Source organism: Phyllostomus hastatus, unplaced genomic scaffold (genome assembly GCF_019186645.2).
Source record: "Phyllostomus hastatus isolate PE091 unplaced genomic scaffold, TTU_PhHast_1.1 phas_contig_209, whole genome shotgun sequence".
Lineage (NCBI taxonomy): Eukaryota > Metazoa > Chordata > Mammalia > Chiroptera > Phyllostomidae > Phyllostomus > Phyllostomus hastatus.
Window position 1 is genome coordinate 15,196,738 of NW_025333735.1, and position 18,488 is coordinate 15,215,225.

Below are 18,488 nucleotides of genomic sequence, written 5' to 3' on the forward strand. Positions count from 1 at the left end.
TCAACAATTCCTATCACATAGCTGGCACTTAGATGAATGAATCAAAACTGGTCTCTGTATATAGGAGGCTGAAGCTGGTTCCCAGAGTCATTTCCCAAACAACAAAGAAAATAGCCTGTAAAGTGGAGCCTTGGATGGTGTAGCCCAGTGGATTGAACATGGGCCTGCAAACCAAAGGGTTGCCGGTTCAATTCCCAATCAGGGCACATTCCTAGGTTGCAGGCCAGGTCCCCTGTAAGGGGGCAGATGAGAGGCAACTGCACATTGATGTTTCTCTCCCTCTCTTTCTCCCTCCCTTCCCCTCTGTCTATAAAAATAAATAAAATCTAAAAAAAAAAACCTAAAGTGGAGTTTACTATCAAGTTTTCAAACATAAACATATCTTATTCATCTTCAGGCTAATTATGGGTATCCAGTGTTTCTAAAAAGGCAAGGCCAGAGACATACTAATAAAGAAACACTTTTTCCTTCAATATAAGTTTAAATTGCATTGTGTCAATGTAAAAGTAATGGTTTTGGGAGGATCTGCCATGAGCCTGAAGTATCTTTGCTCTCAGCCCCTGCTGGACTCCATCAAGAAGGAGTGCTTAACCTTTTCAGAAGAAGGAGTTGTCAAGGCTTTTGATGTTACAAAAGAGACCCATACTCCTGCAGGCCCAAAAAGCATATAGAAGACAGTTCAGGTAAAAGCCATCCTGAAGACAGTGGACACCAAAGGGAAGAGACACACAGTAGGAAGCATTAGCTGAGGTCAAATATCATTAAGCTTGATATTTTATTTGGAGACTATCCTGAATGTATTGATCATTATTTAGCTTTTTAATATACCTCTTAATATAGGCAGCGTTTCATTCCTAATATATCTCCAGGAATAAAAAATAGTTCTCAAATTATTATTCAGGGTTTTAAATGAAAAGATTAAAATATCATAAATGTGCAAGCTGGAGAGAATACTATGCCAATTTTTGCTTGGAATTTATTTGCAAAAAGTAAATGTCAACTTCAAGATCTTAAAATGGAATATAAGATGATACTACTGTATTTAATCCATAAAAGCATTCAAAAATGATACAATCAGAAACATTACCAAATTGCAAATGATATCAGGTTCTGTACATATAGATGGATCTCGCCTAAGGTGTTTAAGTGCTACAAATCAATAGGTTAAAACAAATATACTCTACATGACATTAATTCAAGTTAAAAGTTTTAAAATGAAAAGTGCTCTTCCACTAAATGGTAATGTTGTTCCCTAACAAACTACCAAATCATGCCCTTGTCAGAAGAAATAAACAGAATAACAAAAGATGTGCCCCCAAGTGCCTGAGAGGCAGAGCGTAGCATATTAACTAAGTCACGTCTTTCAAACTGCACTGCACCTCCCTCCTACTGGCAGCATATGTTAACAACATAGCTCCACGCAGTTCCTGACCTCACGCGGCTCAGCACAGGTACAGTGCTACAATAGGAGGGTCCAGAAGCCTGCACAGGTACACAAAAACAACAGGTCATGCCGCCTCTGCTCCTGTGAAGACATCAGAGACACTTTTTAAACCTTACACAATACAGCTTGGTCTAAGGCCTTGAGAACTGATGGGATTAAAAAAGGGTGCAGTGCTGAGACTCCTTGCTGAATGTAACATCAGTCATTTAAGACCATCGTTCCAGCCACCACCACCCCCAGAAAAGACCATTGTCCTTGCCTCAAAGATTCCTAGGGTGCACTTTTTTTCCATTGCCATCATGGAATATTTCCATTGTTACTTGGTCTTCTTTCTGATTTGTGTCTTCAGACACAAAACACATACCTCCCCAAAAGACCCAATACCTCCCCTTCAGCAGAAGGACAACCTCTCCCCCTCCCCTACAGAAGCCTTACCAAACAGGTAAAAACAATATCAAAACTGATGTTTGATCTGATTATTTACAAGTGTGTTTTCAATGAGAAAAAAAAAAGGTGCTAATTAATATTCATATTCAGGGAGGAAGCCCACTCTGAAACATTCTGAGTGTCATCTCTAGTCGTGACAATGGCTTTAAAATGACCCTTCTTTTATCTAACAGGGCTACAGAAAGATGTTTGTGACTGGTTTTCTGGACCTTCCCTTGAGCACCAGGCACCATGGCACAGCCATGAGATCCAAGGAAGGCAAGGATGAGTGGTGTGGAAAAATTTATACTGACTCAGAAGAGCTGCATATGACTTCTGCTATAATCAATTATCTTCTTTTTATTTTGCCTTAACTATTTAATATAGATAAGCCTCATTTAAATCTCTATAAAGCTAGGATGATAATGTCTAGCTTACAAAGGTTTATTTGTTATTTTTTTCTATCATCAGTTAGTGTCTCTAAGTGCTGGGAATTTTTTTAAAATGAAAGGGAACTAGGCACTGTTTTAACTGCTTTAACCACAGTAATGAGAACAAACATGGAAACAGATAATTGGGTAGCAAGATAATCTGTCACTCTGACAGATCTGACAACAGGGACCAGATGGATACAATCCCTCATGACACCTCATCAACACCACCATGACTACTCAACCAAAACTTGTAGAAAAGAGAGAGGAGATTTGATGGTAAAAACTCCGAAATGGTTAAAATTAAATTTGAAGTGACTAAATTTACTCAGAATTTATTTAGATAAATTTTTCTGTAAGCAAACACAATGGGATTGAAAGGGAGATTAAATGGCATTTTTGGTCAAGATCCTCAGAAGTAGACCCTGAGGCAAAGAGTCCTACATGAGTAAATTATCAGGGAAGTATTCCTGAGAGAAACAAGTAAGAGAAAGGGGGAAGCAGAATGTGGAGGACAAAGAAGTCAAGTAAGGGTTCAGGCAAAGTCCCTTAGAAATGGCTTTAGTCTATGTCTCAGGGTGGATAGTGCCCCTGTCCCTTGAATGGGATTCCCTTGCCATTGTTGTATCATTGGCTCCCAGTCCCCTTGGAGGGATGTAACTCCCAGGCACCTCCAGCTCTCTGCACATGCGTCTTTGAGAAACAGCCGCAGCAGTCCAAAATCGGTCCTCTGAAGAATTGCAGGTGCAGGTGGGGAAAGCGAAGGGACACTGACATCAGGGGCAGAGTACACAGACATAGTTAAAGGGACATACAAGGCTCTGGGAGCAATACTGACAGTGTCCAATAGAAGATGAGTTACAGAAGTGCCAGGTTACACATTTCATAGCTGAGAATGTGTACTATCGTAACTGTAACTGCAATACAGAGGTATTATAATAGAGGATGACCATGAAAACCCCAAGGAAGCAGTGACCAATTCTATCTGAGAAAAAATGGGAATATTTTTAACAGACTGTATGATCCCTCCTTTGAGGGGCCATCAAGTTTTTTGGAGTTTCCTGAAAGCAGACTGAGTTGAGACTTGATCCTGTGTGTGCTTGCCTTGCAAGCCTGGGGACAAAGTCAGAAGTAAAGCCCTATCTACAAATTAGTGATAAGGAACAAGTCATAGACCCTAAGACAATTTTTAGAAATGAAAGACTGTGAGTTGAACAAGTACAAAAAGAGTGTCAGCATCCAGGAGCCAGATGAAAATTAGGCACAAGGACCCTGGCTTTTAAGCATGTGCAGGGCAGGACAGGGCAGCGTCGTCCTGGGTATCGCAGTGGTTAGAGATGCTGAATAAAAGTGCCAGAGTGACACCAGGCTCAGGTCCCGATGGAAGTGTGGGGTTTTAGATACAACAGGAACAAATGGCATTAGAGAAAGAGAGAAAAGTTGTGCAGAGGCGTGGAGGCCAGAAGTTGCTGTAACTTGAATTTAAAGGGCATGGTTAGGAGAGAAAGACAAGGCTGGAGAAGTAATTTTTAGCCACCTTGTCAAAAGCCCTGCAAGCCATTCTGAAAAAGTGTTTACTTAGCCCAGTGGCCAATATATCTTTTTTCCCCATTTATAAGAAGATCATATGGAGGATAAATTAGGGAGAAAGAGAGAAGTTTGAGGGCTGCAAACTCCGGTTAAGAGATAATGTACAATGTAATTAATAGCCTCCCCAAAGAGATTTTTGTGGATCAGGGAACTAGCCAAAAGAAAAAAATAACAGATTGTTCTTAAAAGATCTTTAAATCTTTGCATTCTGTTTGCACATTGGTAACTGCGAAGGAAGGAAAGAAAAAAAAATTCATCTATTTTTTTAAATTCTAAAAAAGGCTCGATCCTCAAAGTATCTTGATCTTGAAAGTATCTTGCTCCTGCAGAACAGCATTACTGAGGTGAAACAGGAACTGGACTCTTCCCTAACAAATAGAAGACCAACTCATGACATAAAATCCTGGCTCAGGGCAGGGATCTTAGAAAAATAACACTAATGAAAGTGATTGAAACATCTCAAACTATGGAGAATGCTGGTATAAGCTAACTGTATAACATTGAAACTAACTTTTAGCAAGCGAAAATTATTAACAGATGGCAAGACAATAGAAAATTCACACCTACGTACAGATGCCAAACTAAAGCAATGTTAGTAAGATTAGACATCAGGTACAAAAGAAGAGAGCATGTGGGGCTAGATTCAGTACAACTTGGTACCAAATTGTGCGTTTTAAATGAGGCAGACTGTACAGTCTACTATTAGGCTGAGGGTTTGGGACTGAAGGAAAAGGAGCAATCTGGGATAGTGAGGCAAACGGAGAATTCAATAGTGTGTGTGCTCAGCACCCAAGTTGGAGGTACCTGGTGGGTGGCTATAACTATATATTCAATTCAGGGAAAAGATGGCTCTGGAGATACAGATGTAAGATACATTTCTATTTAGACTGCAGATGAGCCCTGGATATTAGTGGAAAAGTCTTTAGAGGGAGAAAACAGGCATTCCAAGTGTACAGCCCTGGGAAATTCCAGTATTCGAGATCTGTCGCATCTAAAGAAGATCTAATAAAAGATGTTTTAAAAGAATGGCCCAGAAAGAATGAAACTAAGTAGTATTCTCTAAAAGCGGAAAGAGAGCCCAGAATGAAAATCCAAGTATGTCTGCCTGGGCCTAATTGACAGATCCACTAGTTCTCACTGTGTGAAGGGCAAATAACTTAAACTCTTTGTACCTCAGCTTCCTCATCTGTAAAATGAGGATAATAGCATCCACTTGATAGAGTTGTGCGGACCAATGATTGGAAAGAGCTCAGAGCAGGCCAGGCAGACAGCAGATGCTATACAAGGACTAAAAAAAAAAAAAAGAAGTACTGCAGAGACATCACTTTTATTAAGGTGGTTGATGCCTAAAAACATGATAATTGGATTTGATTATTAGAAAGTCATTGTCATTGGTCCTGTATAGGTACTGTCTGGGAAAGCACACATAGTTATTATTTTAAAAAATGTTCCAACTTGCTTATTATTTAGAGTTTATGAACACAAGAGAGGAAAGAATGATAATGTCTTTATAAAGACCAGATAAAAGAGAAATCTACTGAAGATTAGAGGTAAATTTAGCACAGCACACCAAAGTATAAAATTATCACCCACACAAATGAAAAAGACACATGGAGTTTTTGTTATCAGCAATATTAGATGTCTGAAATTTCACTGGAATTACTTTAGAAACACAGATGAACAGACAGATGCATACTCTGTGGATATATGAGTGTGAATACGAGGAGAGTAGATGATGCAAATCGTAGCTGGGATAGTCTACTCACCTTAAACTTATGTATCTTTCTTTCTGATTATGATATTTGCTGAAAAAGAAGATACAGCTTCAAAGAACACAAATCTTGCTTTATGAGCACTAGGATGTGTACCATATTGTACAATTTTATGCTCAGAGATCATTACTATCCTTTATACTTTATACTTATACAGTGTTTATTATATGCCAGACACTATTATGTTATATGTTATGGTATATTATATATTATGTTATGTATTCACTCAATTAAATTTCACAGCAACCTAATAGGCAGTTATTAACATCTTCATTTCACATGCAAGGAAACTGATATACAGAGAAGTCAAGCAACTTACCTTTTCTTTTTCCTCTAGTGTTGGGAACTGTCCTGCCTGGTTTCAGAATCTGTAACTTCCCAGGGCTAAGGCTGAGTGAGAGACCTTGGGACCATAAGCCACTAAGGAGACAAAGCTTATCTTCCTAGCAGGGGCACCCTCTGCCCCCTTTACTTCACTCTGCTTGGCCCCAGGCAGATGCCTGGTTAGCCAATGATGGGTAAGATTCCTCAAGGGAAGGACCGCCTAAGACAGGCAGGGTCTCAAAGGGGTCCTCGGGAAAGGGCTTGGGGTGCTATAGAAAAAGGGGGTGAGGGACCCTCACCCCTCAGCTTTGACATAGCCTGAGTCCTCGTTCTGTCTGTAAGAAGTCTCCTAATCTTATGGCTGCCTTACTTCCCCTGCCTGACTTAAACCTGAAACAATGTCAGAGGGTGGTGCAGCCCTGGACAGGAATGGGCCATCAGGCCTAAGAAAGAATGCATAAAATCCTAGGAAATCTGCTTTGCTGAGAATGTCCTCAATTTTCTGATAAGGGTCCAAGCATGAAATGAGTTTGTTTCCCAAAGTTTTATGGCCCTTTAGCTAACTGACCCTGACTCAGAATAAGCCCTCATAGTTCTTTGAATGTTATCTATTGTTTGATCATTAGTGCCTGGCAAGGATGAATGAAGACCTTCCTTCAGGTAATGCTCCCAGAAAAGCAATAAAAGCTTGTCCAGGCAAGGGTTGGGGTGCTCTCTCACTCAGAGAGTGGCCGTGCCATCCCTTTTTCTCCACAGGACTTCTGCAGTTCGTATGAATTTGTTCATTGCTTCCACAACACTGCGGACACCGCAGACATCACTGGCCAGAGTCTACATCAGTCTAGTAAATGGCACAGCAAAGGCTGAATTCAAGTAGACTGGCTCCAGAACAAAAGCTCTTAGCTGTTATGCTACATTATTTTTCGATGAAGAAGGAGGCAATAAAAATAAAGAAGATGGAAAGGAAAAGCCTACCCTTTCTTTCCAAGACCTGTAACATTTTGTTATAGATTGAATTGTGTTCCCTCCAAGTTCATATGTTGATGCCCATTTAACCCCCAGTACCTCAGAATGTGACCGTATTGGAGATGAAGCCTTTAAAAAGGTAATTACGGTTTTAAATGAGGTCATATGGGTGGACCCTAACCATATATGACAAGTGTCCTTATAAGAAGAGGAAATTTAGACACACAGAGATACCAGGGATGGGAGTGAGCATACTGAGGAGAAGCCACACAGGGACGGAGCAAAAAGGCAGCCGTCTGCACATCAAGGAAACAGCCTCTGAAGAAAACCAAACCTCTCAGACACCTTGATCTTGGAGTCTAGGCTCCAGAAGTCTATAAAAATTAATTTTTGTTGTTGAATCCGCTCAGCCTAAAGTATTTTGTTATGGCAGCCCTAGCAAGCTAACACACATTTTAAATACCAGAGGTGAGTTATTAAAAAACATTCTCAGACATTATTTCATCTAGGAAATCCTCCTTAGCTTAGCTGAATCCTGTTTTTACCCTAGCACTTCTTATGGTGGCCTCTTTATAGAAACGTGTTCCCTATCGAGCTAGGTCCAGGCGGGAACTGTTTACCATCTTTCCGTCCCTACAAGGCACATAGGTGCCTGGATCAACATAGACTCTGTGTTCACTTTTTCTTACTTGGTGACTAATATTACCATCTTTACTGTGGATTTATTTTCAAGACCAATTCTTTTCAATCCCCTACTCCTACAGCTGACACTTAAAATGCTTTCATCCAGAGATTATCTCTGATTCACAGGTATACAGTCCAAGAATTTTATCTATCCTCTCAAAATAAGCAGTAACAAGTTTTCAAAATGAAAGTTTTCTATGCAATGGTGAGGAAAGAGACTGCAGAAAAATTGACCTTCCCTTTTAAAATAGTAGAGGTCAAGCTTTTGAGATTCCAGGAATTCTGCAATAAGTCATGTGTCCTACTTAAGTTCTGGGCAAAGAGGCCACCACGGACTTGTTTTAGCCGGGAGCAGTTACTCAGGATTCTTAGGAGCTTCTCTTTTTTGGCAAGTAAACTCACTTCTTGCTCCCTGAAAGTTCTTTCTAATCATCCCTCACAAAGCTTCAGAAACTTCTTTAAAATGAGATTTATTACCTCTTTATGCCTTCTGAGGTGAGTAGGAATGATCAAGCCCTCAGCAGACCTTACTATAACAGTCAATTTGATCAGGCTTGGCCTCCAAAGAAACAAATCAAGGAGGCAGCTTTATAGTAAATACAATTCTAATGAATGAAGAAAGGAGATATAAAACAAAAGAAAGTGAAATTCATTGAAAGACAAACCATTTCAATTTATGACATTTTGGGAGCCACATTGTGAAGATGGAGATGGATAGAAGGCTATAACTCAAGGACGTCCTGCCTAAATCAAAGGAGTTTTCATAAGGGGCACTGTATTTACAGTATAGCTTATGATTTGTTAGCTATCATAGGTGCTACAAAGAAACATTTGTTCACCCATTTTCCTTTTGAAGGATACAGTGTATAGTTGGCTACATAGATCTTACCTACAAGAAAAGCTCAATTTTAAAACCTATTTGAGTTTTTTCTATTAGTATGAAGCTATATATTGTAAGACTCAGTATATTTTATGTATTCTCCAACTTCTATATCTAATATAATTTTTTATATTATTTTACAGTATGTTTGACATACTCTGAAAATGCTGGAACACTGCAAAATTGGCCAGGCAGAAAAGTAATTCAGGTGTGAACTGGAGAAATATTCGCACATATGGTAGACTTCTGCCAACAAAGAAGGATCCAAGGTCAGTAGCTTATTGATGGCAGATCAGGCTGATGGCAGAGCACATCTGGTGCACAGAGCATGGGCCTGACAGTCAGGAGACTTGGGCTGTATCTCAGCCAGGCTACTGGTTCACATAGTGACCTGCAGCAAGTCGATTAGCCTCTGCCCCCAGTTCCCTACTTGTAGAGCTGAGGTAAGAGTATTCTTAAAAATATTCTTAATTCACAGAACTGTGTCAGAATTAATGGTTTATTATTACAGGAATTGGTAGAATAAGAGACATGCAATGAAACCCAAAGGAAAAAATTGCCCGTCTTTTCTGTCTGCTTTAATTCTTCAGGAGAATTCAGTGTTTTAAGGATTATAGTGAGTCTAATCCATGTGTTTGCATTAGAAGTTCTAATACTACAAGGAGTTCAAGACCATTAGAATAACTTGTAGACTGAGAAAATAATCTTAAGATGCAGAACATTAAACCAAAAAGGATTATTCATGAGCCCTAAAATCTCGTGGAGTTTGCCTTTTAGTTTGGACTACTTGGGACTTGTTACTCCTTTCTTCTTTTATATTTCTATCTTTTTAAATGGAAGGTCTATCTTATGCTTGTTGCATTATTATATTTTAGACACATACCACCTGTTTGATTTTTCAGATTCACAGTTACACAGGAATTTCCCCCAGGATGAATTGTACTGGTACTATCTGTATCTGACTTAGATATTTAGGAGACACTTTAAATTTTAGACATTAAAATTGTGCTGGAATAAGTTAAGACTTTGGGGGCCATTGGGATGTAATAAATGAATTTTCATGTAAGAAGGGCATAGATTTGGGGAGGGGGCTGGGGGGCAAAATGCTATATACTAAATATTTGTATTCTTCTCAAAATTCATGTGTGAAAACCTAATCCCCACTGTGGTGTTATTTGAAGGCAGGCCTTTGCAGGTGATTAGCTCTGGATAGCAGAGGTTTCATGGATAGGATTAGTGCCCTTATCAATGAGACTCCAGAGAGTTCCCATGGCCTTTTTACCATGAAAGGACGCATAGAAAAGACAGTCATCTGTGAAGCAGGAACCAGGTCCACACCAGGCACTGAATCTACTGGCAGCTTGATCTTAGATTCCCAGCCTCCAGAAATGTGAGAAATAAATTTCTGTTGTTTATAAAGCACCCACTGTATGGTATTGTTAGAGCAGCCTGAACAGACTAAGATGGTCATGTTAAGATGGACATTCTCAAATCTTGGTCCTGATAGTTAAGCTCTGTGGTCACACAGATCTTAATTGTCACAGTACAAAGTAGTCTAGTTTCTTCAACAGGAGCCTCTATGAAAACAACAAAAATAAACACAAATGCTGAAAAAAGAGAGATACCAAGGAAAGAAAGAAAGGAAAAAGTAGTATATGGTTTTCCAGTAACAAACTTTATGGGTGTCAAAGCCAAGCACAATTGCCTTTGTCAAAGAAGTATTTGCTTATTCCCAGGGGCATTATAACAAGGGTTACTGTATGATTTACATCCACACCAAACAACATTTAAGACTGAAAAGGGATGCTAAAATAAGCTACAGGCTTTAACTTATTTACGGTTGTTATAACCAGAATCCCAGGCAAATCTTTGGCCATCCACATTACAGCCTAAATAAGCAAGCTCTAGTATAAAATTTAGAAGAAACAATAAATGTAATTACTATCTGTAGACTTCAGTTTCATCTCTGACACATAAAGAGCTTAAAAGTCACTCCCATTCTTAAAAGAAAAAAAAAGCTGAACAAATTAAAAATCAACAACTTTTCTGGGATTTCCTTTTCATAGAATTGATAGCTATGGGCCAACCACCACTGTAAAATCTGGAAAGACAGTAGAATAAAAGGAATCACAGTTGTGTGGGGGTTTTTCCCACAACACCCAGTTCTCCAGCACCAGCTGGGTATCCAACAATTCCATTGAATTCTGACAACATATACCAGGAGTTAGCATCAGATCTCTTAAAAGTTCAATTCTACAAGACTGCCCCACACTTCAGAGGCCAATCACAAATCTGGGCCTCCCACATTTCTGACCAGTTGGCTCATAAATTGAGGGTTCCCATGACCTCCTCCTCAGGTTCAATAATTTGCTAGAAAAAATGGCTCATACAACTCAGAAAAACACATTTACCAGTCTATTATATAACAAAGGGTTGATAAAGGAAACAAACAGCTAGATGAAGACGTACCTAGGGTGACATCTGGAAGAGTCCTGAATGCAGGAGCTTCTGTCCTCATTGGTTGAACTATGCCAGGCTCCCAAAATATGATGCATTCACCAACCCAGAAGCTCTCTGAATCCCTTCAGTTAAGAGTTTTTTTATGGAGACTCCATCACATAGGCATGGCTGATTATTAACTCAACCTCTGGCCCCTCCTTCCTCTCTGAAGGATGGGAGTGGGCTGAAAGCTCCAACCCTCTAACCATATCTTGGTGTTTCTGGCAACCAACCCCTTTCCTGAGGCTGTCTAGTGGCCCCTAGCTACCAGTCACCTTATTAATATACAAAAAGATACTCTCAGCACACTACAGATTCCAGGGGTCTTAGAAGCTCTGTGTCAAGAACAGGGGCAGAGACCAAATATAGATTTCTTTTTATGTCACAGTCATCCCAATCTCTGGTTATGAACTTTGTATGGCAAAATGATCAATCATAAAAGTCCAAAGATAATGGCACATCACTAAAATTCTACTCAGTCATTGATAATTAGTCTCATAAATCATCACATTTTATGAAAATATCTCCCAGGGCAAGGCTACTCAGGCTTTCAAGTTTCTATGAAATCCTGTCCGGTTCCAAAAGCTGGAGCAATCTGGCAATGTAAGACTTCACCCTTTCAGACAACTGATGTAATTGACAATATCATCTCTTTCACAAGATCTCTTTTAAATTGTTAATATAATATTGGATTTGCCTAGTTAAATAACCCACTTATTCACCTTTTTATCCCTCTTTTCATTTATACTGAAACTTTTCTACCTTTGAGAAGAACATTAGATTTGGTCACTGTGCTGGTTTAATTATAGGCAGCAATACTAATTATAGTCTAGCAAGCCCCCACCTCCCCACCCCACTCTACTCCCATCATATAGATAAGGGTACACAGGTATGAAACCAGATGTCTATTTTCATCACCAGGAAATATAGCCACATTCACTGTTAACGCCAATTTTAACAGATAGTATGAAGGCACAACTCACTCCATCAGGCCCTTAGGAATTCTGACATAAAGATTTAAATATATATAGTTTTTGCTTGGTAATTATCCCTGCTTCCAACATTTGTCATTTCAGCCCTGGTCCTGCAACCACTGCACTGAGTAGGGAAAACAACAAAATTGAGATGATATGAGGGGAAAAAATAAGTCTAGTTGTTATATCAGTGTCCTCCCTGCTCAAAAAGAATTGCATAGTCATACAGGTATCCTCCTCGACTTACTCTTCCCCAGATTCATCAGAAAAAAATAGAGGGATCCATCCAGTTTGGACACCTCTTGAGCTCCACTCCTCCTGAGTATGAGCACACACTCATGAAGGTGTGTAAGCCAACACTCCATGTTTATATCTCTTCCCCATTTTAGACAACCAATGTTTTAGCTGTTCATTCCCATTTCCTATCAAACTATTACTCTGAAGAGGATATCTCTCTGCCCACTGTTAGACATTATAAACTGTCAAGTATGTTCATTACCTGAAGACATAGGACTCAGAGGTCCAAAGTGGTATAATACCTTCCAACTCTTTTATGGCATTCTTAGCATTTGCATCTACCACCTGATAAACAAAGCCCAATCCAGAGTTAGTGTCTATTCCTGTCAGAACCCATTTATAGCTCCCTAAGGCTACACGTATCAGTCTGAATTACCAGCTATGTTCATGGCTTTACCCCCAGAGAATTTTCCACATCGCCATCTGCAGTCTCTGTCTCTTTTGCTGGCAGACAGAAGTTTTTATTGGCATTTTGTGCCTCAAAGAGTGCAAGAGAAATATATCAAAATTTAACCCATCTCTTCATTGTTGTAGCACCTCCATATCCACTCATTTCATGGACCTCGGTGGCTACCTTAAGCAAATGCATGGGAATGTCTGCTTGTTCATTTAATCACCTTCTGAACCTGGGTGGAAATTCTGATGGGCATCAACACATCCTACTTTAATGCACTTCTCAAATTCCCATAGTGATATCCACAGGGATGTGATCTGTATAGGCATCCTTACAATAGGCCAGGTTTCCATTGGATGGCCAGTCCATTGGTCACTGCCTATAAGTCAGTAAAAACCCAAACATAGGGACTTTTGCCAATACTCAATCATTCCACCACTGCTAGGAAAACAGTATGCAGTTTAGGTCACCAAGCTGATCTGTTTTTATCTTCTTTGACCAGTGTGGCAGCCTCCCAAGCAGGTGTTTTCTGTCCACCTTGGAACTGCCATCCACAAAGCAAGCAACTCTTTGTTGGACTGTCAGGAGCTGTTTATAAGATACTGACCAAAAGACGGTAGACTCCAATGCTCTTCACAGAGTCAGTCTTAGGGGAAAAGAGGCTCACCGTGTTCTCCTTATGTGCCACAGTCTTGTGTAAATTGTTTCCCCTTTATTATGGAATTCTTCTTGCAGCTGCAATCCACATTAGAGAGTTTCTCCAACATTGCCTGTGACATCACGGTATTTCCAGTTTCAAGATTATTTTATGTCCTTTAGTCATAGGGACAGTTTTAATTAATGTCCAATAGTAAACTAGTAATGGCTCCTCAGATGAAAATTCTCTAGTCCAAAGTCCCAGTAGTCATTGTGAGAAGCTACTCTCAGGTCTTTTCCATAAGCCCCCATCTACGATCCACATGGGGCTATCACTGAGAAGTTGTCCCTGTCAGCCCACCAGCTTTTATTCCACACTAAGTGGGCTCATGCAATCTTACTGGTTTCCATTTAGCATGTCCAACTGATATTGCTTGAAGATCAGATTTACATGCCTTCTATTTTATAAGGCTAAGTAGGGGAAACATTCCTCAGTAACAAACAATGTCTATCTCCATAATACCATCAGGTAAAAATGATGCAACCACTTCACATAGAGACTGTTCAACATACCAATTCTTCAAACCTTTACCTTTGTTCCATCAACCCTTACATTCCTAGCTTCCAATAGGACTGCATCAACAGATTCTGGTTTTACAATACTAGGTACAGGCCATGTTCTTCAAATGTAATATCATTGTCATAAAACATTCAGGTGAAGGAGAGCTTCATTTTAATGACATTTTTAAATTAATTAAGTAAGGAGGCCTTTATGTTGAGGTGGCTTTATTGCCTTATTAGTCTAAGTAAACCAAAACTTAAGTCTGTAATACCATAAGGTTAAGAAATCAAAACCTGCCCACTAACCACATGCAAATAATGGAGCTCCCTGCAAAAAAAGGCAACCACTTAAGCTATAGCCAATCAAATAGTTTCCTTGCTTTGTTTCTGCATCTTATCTATAAAACTATTTCCCCTAGCTCCTGTTGGCAGAGTGTTCGTAACAATTTCTGGTTTGGTGCTGCCCAATTCAAGTAGATTCTTGCTCACATAAACTCTTTAAAAAATTTTAATATGCCTCAGTTTATCTTTTAGCACCATCAATATCCACTTTATTTAACCCATTCTTAAAAACCATCTAAAGATTTCCACCTTGCTGGAATGAGTCCTGTGACTGTTTCCCCTTTTTAATCTTAATTTCACTCCTATCAATATTTGCTTTGTTTCCTTCTTCTTAATATTGGTTAAAATTTTTCCACCTTTCTAGAAAGAATACATTGACTTTCTCCTCTGCCTCCCTGCATTCTTCTTCTTTTTTTTTTTAAGAGTTTTGTCCACACTGATTTGAATGAATTTTTCTGGAGCTGATGGAGGCTCCAGAGTATCAAACTGGAATTGCAATAACTCAAGGGGCATAAAATGTCCTTTTCTTTTGAATAAGCGTTCAGAGATGACCTCAAATAACCTGCTCAGATGGACCACAAGGAACTTCACCTCAGCCAGCTTCCCTTCCTTCCTCGGCTCATCATGCTTCACAAGTGCACCATCTTTTCTCTGGAGTAAGATGTCTCTATATACTTTCTTCAGAGCTGAACAGGCTAAAATCACATGCTGTCCTGAGGCTACATCTCTCAGTAACATTTCATGCAAGTTGCACAGCCATGAAATCCTGTCCTGGCCATTCAGTGGAATCCCTTTTCCCATCTTTAGTCAATTTTCTTCTGGGTGATAGTCATCCGCATCATAGAATTTCCATCCTAGTTTCCTGAGCCGTTCATGCCCATGACCAGTAGCACTGCAGGCTCCTTCCCGCTGCTCCCCCCTGCATTCTTATTAGTTAACTGAAAGTTTTTTTATTACTCTAAGACCCATAAGGAGAACCTGAGATACCAAATTCTAAAAGGATTCTCATACTATTGCTTGATTTTGCAGCAGTAAAAATATATGGTGTATCCATGATAAAGGGCTGCCTTTAATCACAGTGTTAACCATTAACCATAATCCAGCAAAGGGCATATTCAGCAGGTGAATTTCCAGGTCATTGTAAGCCTGTCCTACATGGCTTGTTTATGAGGCATACCAGTCACTTCATCTAAGACATTCCATTAGCATTTATAGAAGGAATTGGGCAGTCCTCCTTACCAGTGTAAATAGATCTGAAGGTGGCTTTTATCCAGGTCACCAGGCTGTTTCTCCAGGAATAACCTCCTGTGTGTCTGCATTATGTGTAGCCATCTGTGATTGTTTGGTAGGGAACTCTACCAACCCAAACATGTTCTTCTGCCCTGCAGCATCCAAAACCAAAGACAAAGCCACTAAATTAGTTACTGTCACAATTCATTTTATTAAAAGGTCTTCAGGGAGCTGATGATAACAATTTGCAAAACAAAATTACTCCTTCACACTATACCACCTAGTTTCAGTAGTTTCTTGATTTTTGCCTTCCCCTACATGAACTGCATTGTTGGTGACTTGGAGGAGTCTTGGAGGCACTTTATATTCCTTCCCACTATTCCCATCACTATCATACTTGAATACACAGCTAGTGCAATAAGACAAGAAAAAGAAATAAAAGATATACATATTGTAAATGAAGGAATATAATTGACTTTGTTCACAGCTGAGGTAATTACTTATGTAAGAAAAGGACAAAGAATCAACAACAATGAAAAAAGTCTCTTGAAACTAATAAGTGATGATTATAGCAAGGCTGCAGGATACAAGGTTAATATACAAAAATCAACTGTTTTCCTACATACAGGCAAAGAACAATTGGAATTTAAAACTAAAAACACAATGCATTTACAATAATATCCCCTAAAATGATATATTTTATTATGCATGTGTTTGGATTTAAGGCAGGCCCACCCCCCTGTGTCTTTCATGAGGCATAGTTTCCAAAGCCAGAGCAAACTGTGGCCTTGAACCATTGCTTAGCCTCTATCTGTGGGTTGCAGGCACTGAAACAGGTTGCACAGTGGGGAAGAATGATATATTTTATCATAAATCTAACAAAATATATACAGGATCTATATGCAGATAAATATAAAGCTCTCATGAAAGAAATTAAAGAAGATCACTTACTATATTTGAATAATTTTTCTCCACTATAGAAAATAAATACAGTGCTGGAAGAGGAAGAAACGAATTAGTTGAACATCTATTATATGCCCGTTACTATGTAAAGCAGTACTTAGAGTATTTCCTTCATAATTATAAAATACCCTATGAATAAGATACAAATGTGAATATTATTGTTGTATAATGACAAATATGAATATTGTTGTGCAGTTGAGGAAACTGAAGCTTAGATAATAGCTGCAAGGGATGGTAAAAATCTTATGATAAAATATTATGCAGCCATTAACAAACATCCTTTTGGAAAATATTTAATAACACGGTCATGTTATGAAGTTAATTAAAAAGAAGTTCAAAGAGCAGTATTCAAATCTCTGTATACCATATGAGACCAATTTTATTAAAAGTTATAAAAACTTAAAAATAAACTTGAAGACATTGCTCTATAATTCTCTGAAAAATACATCAAAACATTAATACATGGATCAGCTGGAATGCTCATACACTGCTGGTGAGAGTACAATTGGTATAGCGACATTGGTAAACAACTTGAAAGCATTTACTAAATTTGTAAAATGCATATTTTAAAGTCAAGAAATTCCATTCCTAGCTCTGTAACTAACAGATATATCTTCTGTTCATCAAAATTATATGCAAGAAAATTCATATTCTTATCCTATTTTTAATAATCCAGTGATGGGAATAGCTCAATAATCATATGCAGTAGAATGTAGAAATAAATTCTGGCATATTTATGTAATAGAAAACTATAAAATAATGACAGTAAATGAACTATAACTGCACACAACATGGATAAATCTTGCAAAGGTATTTTTGAGCTAAAGGAATTAGACATAAAGTAAATAATTTCACATATACATATGTATATATTTCAAAAACAGACAAAACTAAACTATGGAGAGCTAAATAATGTTCTATTTGTTTAGCTCAGTCAATTATATGGGAATATTCACTTTTTGAAAATTTGTTGAGTTGTACAACTAATGTAGTATTTAATTCTTCAATTAAAAGATTACTAAAAATGTTAATAGTAGTTATATTATATGATGAGAAATTTTTCATTTGTTTTTATGGCTGTCTATATAGCTTTTTGTATTTTCTATTTGATAAATTATGATAAATATGTATTCCTTTTTAAAAGCTTTATTGAAACATAATTTATATAGATAAAATTAGCTCATTTTAAGAGTACAGTTCAGTGAAATTTGGCAAATGTATAAAGCTGGGTAACCACCACCATAGTGAAGATACAAAATATTTCCATATCCCTGAGAGTTCCCTAATACCATTTTGAAATAAATTCCCTTGTCCACCGGATGTGATCTCTAGCCTGCTTTCTGTTGCTTTAGTTTTGACTTTTCTAAAAATTGCATATAAATGAGACCATATGGTATGAAGTTTTTTGTGATTGGCTTCTCTCAGCTGGTGATATTTTTAAGATGGATCTATGTTATTGTGTGTACCAGTGGTTCTTTCTTTTCTATTGCTGGGTAGGATTCCCTCGTATGAACACAGTACAACTTGTTTATCTGTTCAACACCTAATAGACATTTGAGTTTTCTTTCTTCATATTATGAATAAAGTGGCTATGAACATTTAAATAAATTTCTCTTTATCTTGAGTAAAGAACTAGGAATGGAATTTCTCAGCTTTATGGTCAGTATATATTTAATTTTATCAAAAATTGTCAAACTGTTTTCCAAAATAAATGTGCCATTTTTTAAATTTATTTTATTGTTATTCAATTACAGTTGTCTGTATTTTCTCTCCACCCCTCCCCCCACCCCTCCAAACCCACCTCCCTTCCTTGCTTCCACCCCTCCGCTTTGGTTTTGTCCACATGTCCATTATAGGATTCCTGAAAATCCTTCTCCCCACTGTCCCCTCCCTCTTCCCCTCTGCTTATTGTTAGATTGTTCTTAATTTCAATGATTCTGGTTATATATTGTTTGCTTTTTTCTGTCCAGAGCAATTTAAAGATTCAATGCAATCTATATTAAAGTACCCATGACATATTTCACAGATACAGAACAAACATTTTGGAAATTTATATGGAACCATAAATGATGCCA

The 18,488-nt window shown here is 38.3% G+C and overlaps 1 non-coding gene across 1 annotated transcript; it reads left to right on the forward strand.

The window, feature by feature from the left end:
* Positions 1 to 16,156: 16,156 nt before the first annotated feature.
* Positions 16,157 to 16,297, forward strand: LOC123816609. The gene has a single exon (XR_006785313.1). It is a non-coding gene; the product is annotated as a small nucleolar RNA SNORA42/SNORA80 family (small nucleolar RNA).
* The last annotated feature ends 2,191 nt before the right edge of the window (positions 16,298 to 18,488 follow it).